Source organism: Elaeis guineensis, chromosome 8 (genome assembly GCF_000442705.2).
Source record: "Elaeis guineensis isolate ETL-2024a chromosome 8, EG11, whole genome shotgun sequence".
In the NCBI taxonomy this organism is placed as follows: domain Eukaryota; kingdom Viridiplantae; phylum Streptophyta; class Magnoliopsida; order Arecales; family Arecaceae; genus Elaeis; species Elaeis guineensis.
The window spans coordinates 82,320,002-82,332,428 of NC_026000.2; positions in this window are offsets into that span (position 1 = coordinate 82,320,002).

Consider the following 12,427-nt stretch of genomic DNA (forward strand, 5'->3'; position numbering starts at 1 on the left):
TCTATCCCGAAGAAAGTGATCCATGTGCCAGTCTATCCAGATCGATCACCGTCCTCATGATGATCCTATAATCAAGAGTATTTTAGAATTAAATACATATCTCTAATTCTCAACATCTTGAGAGTACGTATCGAAAATTAATTTCATGGATGATTCAAGGATACATCATACTTAAATAAAATATAAACTAACCCTTTTATTAATCATATCAATGTATTAAGTATAAAATTATGTCTTAGATTTATTACAATGTGTCAGCCATATTGGCTTCTAAGACATACATCTAACAATCCCCATTTAGACTAAAGCCAATTGGCCTCCCATCTTCTCAAGGAGGACTTCCATTTTTGGTTGGCCTAATTGCTTTGTCAATGGGTCTGCCACGTTGTCTGTGGAGCTACTCTTCGTATCTCGACATATTTTTTTTTCGAGATAGTCGTATATGATATGATACTACCGCTCGACATGCTTTGATTTTTGATGAGACCTCGACTCTTTAGTAAGTACTATGGCTCCATTGTTATCGCAGTAAAGTGGTATGACATCCGATGTCATAACCTCAAGTTCCACGATAAACTTTTTGAACCAAAAGCCTTTCTTTGCAGCATCTGAAGCAGTGATATACTCAGCCTCTGTGGTCGAATCCACTATGATGGGTTGCTTGGAACACTTCTAATTAACAATGCCACCATTACAAATGAATACATATCCTGATGTAGACTTTCTATCATCAGGATCAGACATGAAGTCTGAGTCAGTATACCCCTTGACTCGCAACTCAGAATCTCCTCCAAAGATAAAGAATAAATTCTTAGTCATTCTTAAGTACTTAAGGATATTCTTCACAGCTATCCAGTGCTCCTCATCTGGATTCGACTGATACCTGCTCATGACACTCACAACAAATACAATATCAGGTCAAATACATAGCATGGCATACATAAGGCTCCTTATGGCTGAGGCATAAGGAATTCTACTCATGCACTGAACTTCCTCGATGTGGTCGGACACATCGTCTTGGAAAGATTAATATCATATCTAAAAGATAAAGGTCCTCTTTTGGAGTTTTATATGCTGAACCTCTTCAGCATTTTCTCTATGTACAGCTTTTGTGATAGGCCAAGCATCCATTTAGGTCTATCCCTATAGACCTTTATTCTAAGAATATAGGATGCTTCTCTTAGATCTTTCATAGAGAATTCTTTGGACAACCATCTTTTGATCGTGGTCAGCATGGAAATATCATTCTCAATAAGGAGAATATCATCCACGTACAATATGAAGAATGTTATCGTGCTCCCACTAACCCTTTTGTATACACATGGTTCTTTTCTATTTTTGATGAAATCAAATGATTTGATCGCTTCATCAAAATGATGATTCCAACTCTGAGAAGCTTGCTTTAATCTTTATATGGACCTTTATTGCTTGTAGACTTTGTGATCACCATCACCAGATGTGAAACCCATAGGCTGCTCCATATAGATATCTTTCTCAAGATATCCATTCAGGAAAGTAGTTTTCATATCTATCTACCAGATTTCATAATCATAGTAAGCCGCAACAGCAAGCAGAGTGCAGCTAAATTTCAGCATGGCTACGGATAAAAATTTTTTCTGATAGTCAATGCCCTCCTGCTGACTATAACCTTTAGCCACAAGCCTAGCTTTATATGTCTCTACCTTACCATTGACATCTATTTTTCTTTTGTAGATTCATTTACACCCAATAGATACAATATCCTCAGGTGGATCCACTAAGGTCCAAATTTGGTTCGAATGCATCGAGTCAATTTCTGACTTCATCGTATCTAACCATTTCTCAAAATCGATGTCAGACATCGCCTCGTCAAAGATATTAGGATCATCACCATGACCCTTATCTCCCATAAGAAACATTTCTTTTACTTTCTCCATAAGCATACCCATGTACCTTTCTAGAGGTTGGGAGACTCTGCTAGATCTACAAGGTGGTTAAGGAACATCGACTACTGGCTCATGAATAATGGGTTCCTGAGGATCTATAGCTTTTTGCTCTTTAGAGACCTTCTCTTCGAGCTCAACTAACCTTCCATTGCCACCATCCTGGATAAACTGTTTTTCTAGGGATATGGTATTTCGACTCACAATCACATTGTGGTCTTGTGGAAAGTAGAAGTAGTACCCTATAGATTCTTTAGGATACCCTATAAAAAGAGCTATAATAGATCTACCCTCTAGTTTATCAGCCATCTATCTCTTGATATAGGCCGGATATGCCCTAGTCTTAAGGTTACCTAGACTCGACTTCTTATCGAACCATGTCTCATACGGTATGGTAGGAACAGATTTTGATGGAACCCTATTCAACAGGTGACTGACAGTTAACAAGGCATGTCCCCAAAGATATAAGAATAGATCAGTGAAGCTCATCATGGATCTGATCGTATCTAATAGGGTCCTATTCTTCTTTTTGGATACCCTGTTAAGCTGAGATGTTCCAAGAGGCATCCATTAAGAGACTATGCTGTTGTCCTTAAATATCTCAAAAATTTCTGACTAAGGTATTCACCTCCTCGATTAGATCGAAGAACCTTAATGGATTTTTCTATTTATTTTTCTACTTCATGTCTGAATTTCTTGAACTTTTTCAAAGACTTCGGACTTGTGTTTCATCAGATACACATACCCATACCTAGACAGATCATCAATAAAGGTAATGAAGTAGGTATAACCACCCCTAGCCTACACATCAAATGGCCCACACACGTCAGTGTGTACAAGGGCAAGTAACTTGATGGCCCTTTTCTCATGTCCTACAAATGGTAACTTGGCCATCTTTCCTTGAAAGTAAGATTCACAAGTTGGATACAACACTGGATTAAGAGAGTCGAGGATCCTATCCTTCTCTAGTATGTTTATCCTGTCTTCTCCAATAGGGTCTAGTCTATGGTGCCATAAGTACTTCTAGTTAATTTCATCTCTGGATCACTTTTGACCTACGGCACTCACTATTTATTCGTTTAAGTTTACATTCGCCTCAACATGTAAGTGATAAAGACTGTCAATTAAAAGATCTCGTGCAATCAATTTATTTCATAAATAAATGAAATAAAAGTTTTTATTGAAACTAATTTCAAAACCTTCCTGTGTTAGGACAAATACGAAAATCAAATTCTGACTAGCTACAGAAATATAGTAACAGTCTTTCAAATTTAATCTAAAACCAGACATTAATCGAAGAGGATAAATACCAATGGTCTCTGTAGTAATTTTTGCTCTATTATCGATCCAAAGGATCATATCACCTTTTTCCAACCTCCTACTTTCTATTAGACCCTGCATTGAGGCACATATATAAGTACTTGAGTCAGAGTCTAATACCCAACTAAATGTAGAAGAAACTGTATGGTTAGATTCGATTACAGGCATACCTTCAAAAAGTTTATCACCTTTTTTGGTCTTTAGGCTCTCCAGGTATAATAGACAGCTCCTCCTCCAATGGCCTTCAGCATCACAGTAGAAACACTTTCCCTTTGCTTCGGCCTTCTTAGGAACTTTTTTCTTTGGCCTGCTCTCTTTCTTCTGCTTCTTAGCAGATTTTGCTTCTTCTTCCCAGTAGACTTTCTCTTGGAAGAAGTCCACTCCACAGTAAGAACAGTACCCTTTGAACTCTTCAAGGTTTCCTCCGTAGTAACCAACATATTGACCAGTTTGAAAATAGTGCAATCGAGTTTGTTCATATAAAAATTTACAATAAATTGACTATATGAACTTGTAAGAGATTGAAGGATCAAATCCATCTATAATTTCTTTTGCATATCAAGCTCGAGCTTCTTAAGCTCCTCAATGTCCTTATACAGTGCTCATGCACCGACTGTCCTTCACGTATCTTCAAGTTGAAGAGTCTCTTGGACACTTTGAAGTACACAGTACGGCTCTGCTCACTATACAACTCTTGTAGGTGAGTGATCATAGCTCTGGCAGTGGATATATGCTCATGCTGGCTTTGCAACTCGTTTGACATAGAAGCCAATATATAGCACTAGACCCGACTATCTTTAATCGTCCACTTTTCAGCAGTCCTTTGCTCAGTAGTAGGACGGTTTGGTAGGACAAACCAGCGGTTTTTGAGCTAGTCTTTGTAATTCATACCATCAAATGATTGGTTTCAAGGATGTAGGCTAGAAGGTTTTAGGCTGATATTATTTAACTGCGAGAGCGATTGGTTTCAAGTTAGACTTTTGTACTTAATGTTATATTTGCTTTTAGAGATTTTAAGATACAAACAATGACTCTCACTAATTTTTCAGATCTCTCTACTCCTCGAAAAAGAAATGAAAACCCTGATGCGACAAAGAATTTTTAGTGGATGCTGCAGTCCCATCGATGCCATGCACCTCACCTAACAGTTATTGATAACATACACACCGATATGTAGGCAATTTTTTGCCTAGATGTTTCTCTAAGTATGTTGCAGCGACTTGATCTCTAAGTCATGTAGGTTCACCTAACAATTATTATCCACACTTCTTAGTTAAGCCCGACCCACCATTCATAAGCAGGTGCAAGACCATCATTGGGTCTCTCACCTAATAGTTATTGGGCCCAACCCCATCCTTACCCTGGAGCAACTCTTTGCTAAAAGAGTAGTTGCATGTTTCTGATGCAACTGAACCACTATGACCAACTGAGAATAATCAATGCCGGTAGCACGCTCGCACATCTATAACGGTGGAAGACATATGGACTTAATATTTTTGGAGAGGTTTGGATTTAAATCTCATCTAATCAGTCATCATATGACCAATCTAATTAGCATGGGTCAAACCAAACCGCTAAGCAACCTTTTTGAAGACAATCTTTCAAATTGGCCAGGAAAGTAGAGATCGGTGGGGGCCCCCCCATTGCTTTCTTTAGACACCAATAAATTGATCAAGTAAGTGAACGAAATCAATTAAATAACCATGTCTCAGTTACTTGCCTAAGACACCAATAGATCAATTAGTCCAAATAGGTTATCTCAAGCAAATCAGGCTCAAACCATCGAGCCAAATTAGGTCCTTAGGTTAATCGATTTTACATATGGGGCTCAATCGATTTGATCAACAATAATTGCATGATCAAATAACTTAGTTGATCTAATTCTAATCAATATTTGACTTGGTTTGACTAATTATTTAATCGAATTAGACCCATATGATTCAAATCAAAAATCCTAGATGTAATCCTATTATATGACCTAATTTTTTGATTTTTCTATAACCAAAACCCTCATGCACAAACATAAATTTCAGATTCCAAAATCAAATTTTAGATCTAAATTCTTTACATAAAAGTAAGTTTTTAAATCATGAAAAATAAATTTCAGATTTAACATACAAATGTATATCTCATATATGCATATAAAATTCAGATCTAAATAAAATTCAGATCAACAACATGATTTCATATATCTCATATACTAAATATGGATCATATTAAAAGTAATTTTATGATCTAAATATATAATCATATATCTCATATATGAATCATGAATTAGTCACATAAAATTTCAAGTTAATGCATGTATCTAGATATCATGTGAACATCAACTAGAAACCATTCTAGATCAAAATTCAGATCTATGCATATTTTCACATATCAATTATATGTTCTAAAATCAAATCTAAAATTAAATTCTAGATTCAAAGATTCATCTATACATCTCATATTTCAAGAAAAAATTAGATTTTAAAATCTTTTTCAAAATATGTATGTCAATTTTTAGCATATGAAACCCGTGGCTCTGATACCACTGTTGGAATTTGAGGTTTGGGGCATGTATGTGTGTTTCAAAAATTTTTTTCTAAATATCACGCAGAATATTAGATTAAAATATTTTTAATCTGAATCATGCATGCATAAAAATATAAAACCACAAGGATCTAGTTCATATGCTGAAATTGACATATGCTGAAATTCAGATTGTAATCAAATCGCATACCTATTTTATAATCTTTTTCTTTAAATCTAGATATAGAAGAGAAGAGATTTCTTTTAGCTATACAAGTATTTGATCTCTATGGGTATCTACTTGAGATCAGCCTAGAACAGTCCTCTTCAAGTTGAATTTTCTTCTCTAAAAAAATTCAGCCTGCTAAATCTGAACGAAGCCTGGATCGTGATCAACACTTGATCTCTTTCTTTGATATTTTTCTTTTCTTCTTCTCTTACCTTTGTCCCCTTGAATTATTCTGCTACCAGTAGGTGGAAACTAGCATAAGGTGGATGCCCAAGTGTCCTTGGTGTGGAGGAGAAGCGAGACGCCCATGGTGTGAGGCATGTAGGATGCTAAGGGAGAAGAGAGGGAGAGAGGAAGAGAGGGCATGGGCACTTCCTATGGGGCATGTGGGCTGTTGGTTGGATGCTTTAGGAACCTTAGGGGAGGTCCTTTAAATAGGCATGAGGATTAAATGCTATTCAATCTCATAATATAAGTCCTACTTGCATTAGGTTTTCTAATAACTTAAGTTATTTAACTTCTACTAGGAATCCTATTAGGCACCAACTCTTGGAGACCTTGCACCATTATTTCACACCCTCTTGTGCACCCAAGACATGCCCCATATAAAATCAAAAGGCTCTCTAATCATGGGACATGCCCAACTTGATCAAATCATGGTAGCACCCCCATAAATAACTATTAAGGAGATTAATTAGGGACTTGCACCCCAAATTCAATTGATCCAAAATCTTAGACACCCAACAATTAGAGTCCAATAAATCTAATTCATTTTAACTATTAGCAAATAATTAAATTTAAATTATCTTATCAAATAAGAAATCTAAACATAACAAAGAATTTGGTCCAATCATGTGCTAGCAAGGTTAACTTGAACCCAATCAGATTTCTCTAAATCCAATTGACACTTCATGAGTTCATTTACTTATTTCAAGCTTAATCTCTTTATTGTATGACCCCATAGATTCAATTCTATCTAGTAGTGAGATATACAATGATCTTTATCAAAGTATCATTGAAACTTTTTTCAACGGGTCGAAATAATTTCACTCTAACTCATCAAGGATTGTCCATCCAGAACAACCCTAGTAAGCTCTCACAATCTACTAGTGACACCTACCAGTATATAGTAGCAACTCAGTAGAATTGAAATAAATCTCTAGGTATAGTTAACGTATGATACAGTCCCTTTATCGTGTGTCCCGACTGAATGGCAGGTCATGGATAAATCATCAAACTTCAACATTAGTCATATGATAGATTCGATTAGCTCAAGTCCAAATGTGATTCTTATAAAATTTTTTTCATCAATCACACTATTGTGGTCACAAATTCTCAAACTTAGCCTCTCAAATCTCATAGGACTACTCTTTTCTATCAAGGCCGATAGATCCTATTTTGATGCACACCCTCCTCCTACAGTAGACCAACTATCACCAACAGCTACTACAAGGGCTCATTAAGACCTATGTTTATGTGTCAATCAAACTCTAGCAGCCACACTGCGAGCAGCAATGCCATCTCAGGTCAAAGGACTAGACACACAACTACAGCATCGAGATGATCACTGACGATCGAGTAGAAATCCAAGTGATCTCTCGTATAGTCATACTCAGTACTAGTTATTCTCTAACAACTATCCACACTCATCGTCCAGTGTCTCTACACTGTAGACTAGAGATCCATCTATCCCGAAGGAAGCGATCCATGCGTCAGTCTATCCAGATTAATTATAGTCCTCATGATGATCCTATGATCAGGAGTATTTAAGAATTAAATACATGTCTCTAATTCTCAACACCTTGAGAATATGTATCAAAAATTAGTTTCATGGATAATTCAAGAACACATCACACTGGAATAAAATATAAACTTGCCATTTAATTGATCATATCAATATATGAAGTACAAAATTATGTCCTAGATTTATTACAATGTGTCAGCCATATTGATTGTCTAGGATATATATCTAACACCAATCACTAACTAATCCTCCTATATTTCACTAACACTTAGCAAATAATGTTATTGTAACTATTGCACAAGGTTAATCATCAATCATATTGATGATTTTACCCTCGAATGATTCTTAATCATCGATCTGCCAATTGATTGGAGAAGAACTTCTAATGTATGTGACCCTAGAGATTCGAACATAAGCTGATAGTATAGAAATAGATTTTAGTACCAATCAGAGTAACCATCTAGCAATGATATCCAACGTCCAGATAGGTCGAATATATGCAAAGCAACACTCAGAACCTACTTGGTAAATGGTTACTGTATAATTCATCCTTTTGAATCCCAATGTAAGGATGACTTAGAGTTTAAACTGTCAACTCCTAACAGTACATCTATTATGTGTTTCAACATAATAAATTATGTGACTCCTCATAAGGACAGCCCTAGCCAAGATCTTACTAAATTGAAACATAAAGTATTCTCTCAATCCCTTGGAGAGGTCAATTCCTTCTTGACTCAGGCACTGACTTTATAAGTATTTGACTGTGCTCAAAAATTTTTCGATCCTGAATTAGAAATTCAAGTAGTCTGGCACCAAAGTACAGTGAGTTACTTGCAAGTCACCATGGTGATCTCAGATCGAAAAGACACTTATACCCATATCCCTTCGGAGTAACTCTTGACAGCAGAGTGCTCTAGAGTTGGTCACATTCAGTGAAATATACTCCTACATTTTACCTGCATACCATACCAATGTCTCCATGCTCCTTGGTTAAGAGGATAACTAACTTATATAGCACACAATGACCTACACTTGATATATTTATTGTCCTAATAATAACATATCATTTGGTCACAAACTCATTTAAGAACTAAATGATAAATCCTCCTTTATCGATTTAAAATAGTCTTAAAGACTTTCATCATAACACAGAAGTTTGATATAAAAGATGTACAAGCTTACGATAAAAATTATCAAATAAATTTTTATTAATAATTAATTCATATACAGTTATATCAATTAGCACAACTATCGACAGATTGACGATTGGCTTTAGGACATAATTCCCAATAGGGATGCTGAGCATTGGATGTGAGTGTGGGTGAGTTATAGGTGGCATCTCATTTATTTGATCGAAGTATATTATGACTAGTAGAACTTTTAATATGATTAGGAGGGATCCTAATTTAATTAGGATACCCTTATGTTGTCTATTTAAAGGACCCTAGCCTTACTCCTCTCATAATCTCAATTACTCCCATCCTTGCCTCCACCTTTATTATGCCTATCGCCTCCCCTCCTCTTCCTCTATCTAGCCCATGCCCTCTCTCTCTAGGCATCCCATATTGGATCTAGAGAGAAGTAGGCAGCATCTCTCTTTAGGTGTCAATTGTTGGCACCAAGTGGTTAGAGGTTTCATCATCTTCCTCTCAAGTTTATTGAGAGTTTGTTACAACCACTTCTTCGTTGTTGTTCTTCTTGATTAGTTAAGAGATTAAGAAAGATGCTTGATTTCTTCAAGAATCAAGAAAGAAAGATCAACAGAATCCAAAAAAGGTTGATCTCTATCCAGGCTTGGTTCTAGCCTATTCAGGCTTTGAGTTTAAGTGAATTGTATCAAGAGGAGCCTATCCAAATTGGCTAGAAGTATTTATTCTTTATGGAAGACTAGGGACGTCACATGGGATGTTGATGCGCCAAAAGAATTTTTTCCTCTCATATCTCTTAATTATTACATGCCTTGAATTTATGGGACCTGAGAAGGAAGAGTCCTTCTGCACCTAAACTTCCTCACATGCCATTTTATTATGGTAATTTATTTTCACCACATGGAGAATTTGGGATGCCAAATGTTGGCATCACTTGGAAATGGATAATACCTCTTTGTTACCTATTTAAAGGAGGTGCTACACGTTGGTTCCACGTCCCATTTTTTGGCTGATTTTAGGCATGGGAATGAGAGGAAAAAGAAAGGAAAAATTCTGAAAAATGATAAGAAAAAAGGGAGAGAAATAAATAGAAAGGGAGGGATGAAAGAAAAAGAAAAGCATGAGATGCTTGTCCTAAAATCAGATTGTTCAAGTGTTGAACATCTGATTTAATTTTTATGTGGTGAGATCATTTGGAAAATAATTCCTAGAATGGTCCTAGTGGAGGTCTTGAAGGCATACAAGTGGTGGTGCAACTTGTTCGTGAAGAAGGCTACAGCATCATGTCAAACTGGAAAGGGCCCTGATCAGTCCCATGTGGATCACCGTTGGAGGACTTCTACTTTGGAGTCTTGTGGAGATCTTAACGTTATCAGTTCTTAGTCTTCATGATGGTATATGACTTCTGATCTCTTCTTATTTTATATGCTAATATTGTTTGATTGTAATCATCAAGGGTGTTGCCCAGCTATGCAACCCAAGAGGGGGGGGTGAATTGGGTTTCTAAAAATTTTAGGCTTAATTAATTACTTATGATGAACAAAACAAAGACTTTAATTCAATATTAATTACCAAAAGCAGGAATGCAAGGATATAATAAAGAAATAAAGAGAAACAATAAAGCACACCACAAACACAAGGATTTATAGTGGTTCGGTGCCAACCTTGCACCTACATCCACTCCCCAAGCTCCTACTTGGGAATTTCAATCTACTATACTTGTATTCAACCCGAATACAAAACGTCGGAAACTCCGACACTAGCTATCCCAAGCTAGTCTACTTATTTTTCGGGTACAAGCTAACCCAAAACACTCCGATTTCAGGTTCGGATCAACCTTTCCTTGTTTTGGAAATCCTCCAAAAACAAGAACAATTACTCACAAAGAGTAAGAAAATTTAGAGCACAAATTAATACAATAACAGCTCCTTAAATGAGCGAATATAACAATAAAAATACTTTACTCAAATGAAGAAACCCTTTTTGGATTTTTTCAAGGTGGATGAACGCTTGAATGAATGCTTGAGAAGAGGATGATCTTTGATTGAAGACTTCTTGAAGGCTTTGAAAGATCTCTAGATCAAGATTGAATCAATATGCTTGAAAGATCCTCTCTTTGAATGCTCTTGCTTTTCTCTTTCACAATCTCTCTTATATATTGTGGATCCTCTCTCTTTTTCTTTTAGGTATTTCGTTGATCTCAGGCTTTCTCGTATAGATTTTGGATCCTTTTGTATATAGGTTTGATCTCTCCTTTTTGATCTGCAATTTCTTTCACCATTTGAAATATTTTATAGCAATAAGAAACAAGAGAAAATAATTTAGGCAGATAAAGAGCCGTTAGAGCAATTTTAGGAAGCATAAAAGGCAATTAAAACGGGCAAAAAAATAGCCGTTGCTGATATTTTCCGCCGCAGGGGTCGACTCATGAGTCGACTCATGCTTCAGGAGTCGACACATGAGTCGACTTCTGTTGCAAAGACCAGAGAATGAGTTTCTGGAAATTCTTCGCTCAAATCAGCAGGGGTCGACTCATGAGTCGACTCATGCCTTGTGGGTCGACTCATGAGTCGACTCACAGGTCGTGCCAAGCCAGAAAACTAGCGTGCCAAGGGGAATTTTTGCGTGCCAATCAGCTCATAGTGCCATGAGTTGACTCATGAGTCGACTCATGCACTTCAAACCTTCATAACTTCAAAAATATAAGTCCAAACACAATGAAATTTTTACCAATAGATTACTAATCATTTGTTCTACCAAATGATACTGTCAAATTAGGATTTTAGTGAAATTATGATTTTGCCCCTGAAGAGCATAAGAACTTTTTCAATTTTAAATTATTTGTATCCCTTCAATCTGCTTTGTAATCATCAAAATCAATCTAGGAGCAACAATCTCCCCCTTTTTGATGATGACAAAACATTTGAACAAAAACATTTATGTGAATCAATAATTTTAAAAGAATGCATTATACATTTATATGCTTGAAAAGAGTAAGATTCTTTTGGCATGTAATATAAATGATCATATACAAAAATAGTTTGTCCATCTTCTTAAAGATTTGAAGATATGCTCATTGGAATATGTGATTTTGGTGTTAGAGCAGAAAACTTATTTTTGTTATTAGAGCAAGTTGTATTTTGAAAATTTGCCTATTTTCATTTGATTTTAGTTTTAGCATCAGAGCAAAAATTAATTATGTGCTTTAATTGCTTTTGATACAAAAAATAATTATGTGTGCCAAAGCATGTTTAAGAGTTGATTTTGAAAGTGTATTAGCTCATTTTGAGTTTAAGATATATCAGAGCAAGAGAAAAATAAATTTTGCAATGTATCGGAGCAAGAAAAATAATTTTACAATGTATCAGAGAAAATTTTATAATGTATCAGAACAAATTTTATGATGTATCAGAACAAGTTAAAAAAATTTTAAGATGTATCAGAGTAAGTTGGAATTTTGAAGTATATCAGAGCATATTTAAATTTTTAAAGTAAATCAGAGCATATGTAAAGAAGTAATTTAAAAGTTACATAATTGCATTGTACTTAGCAT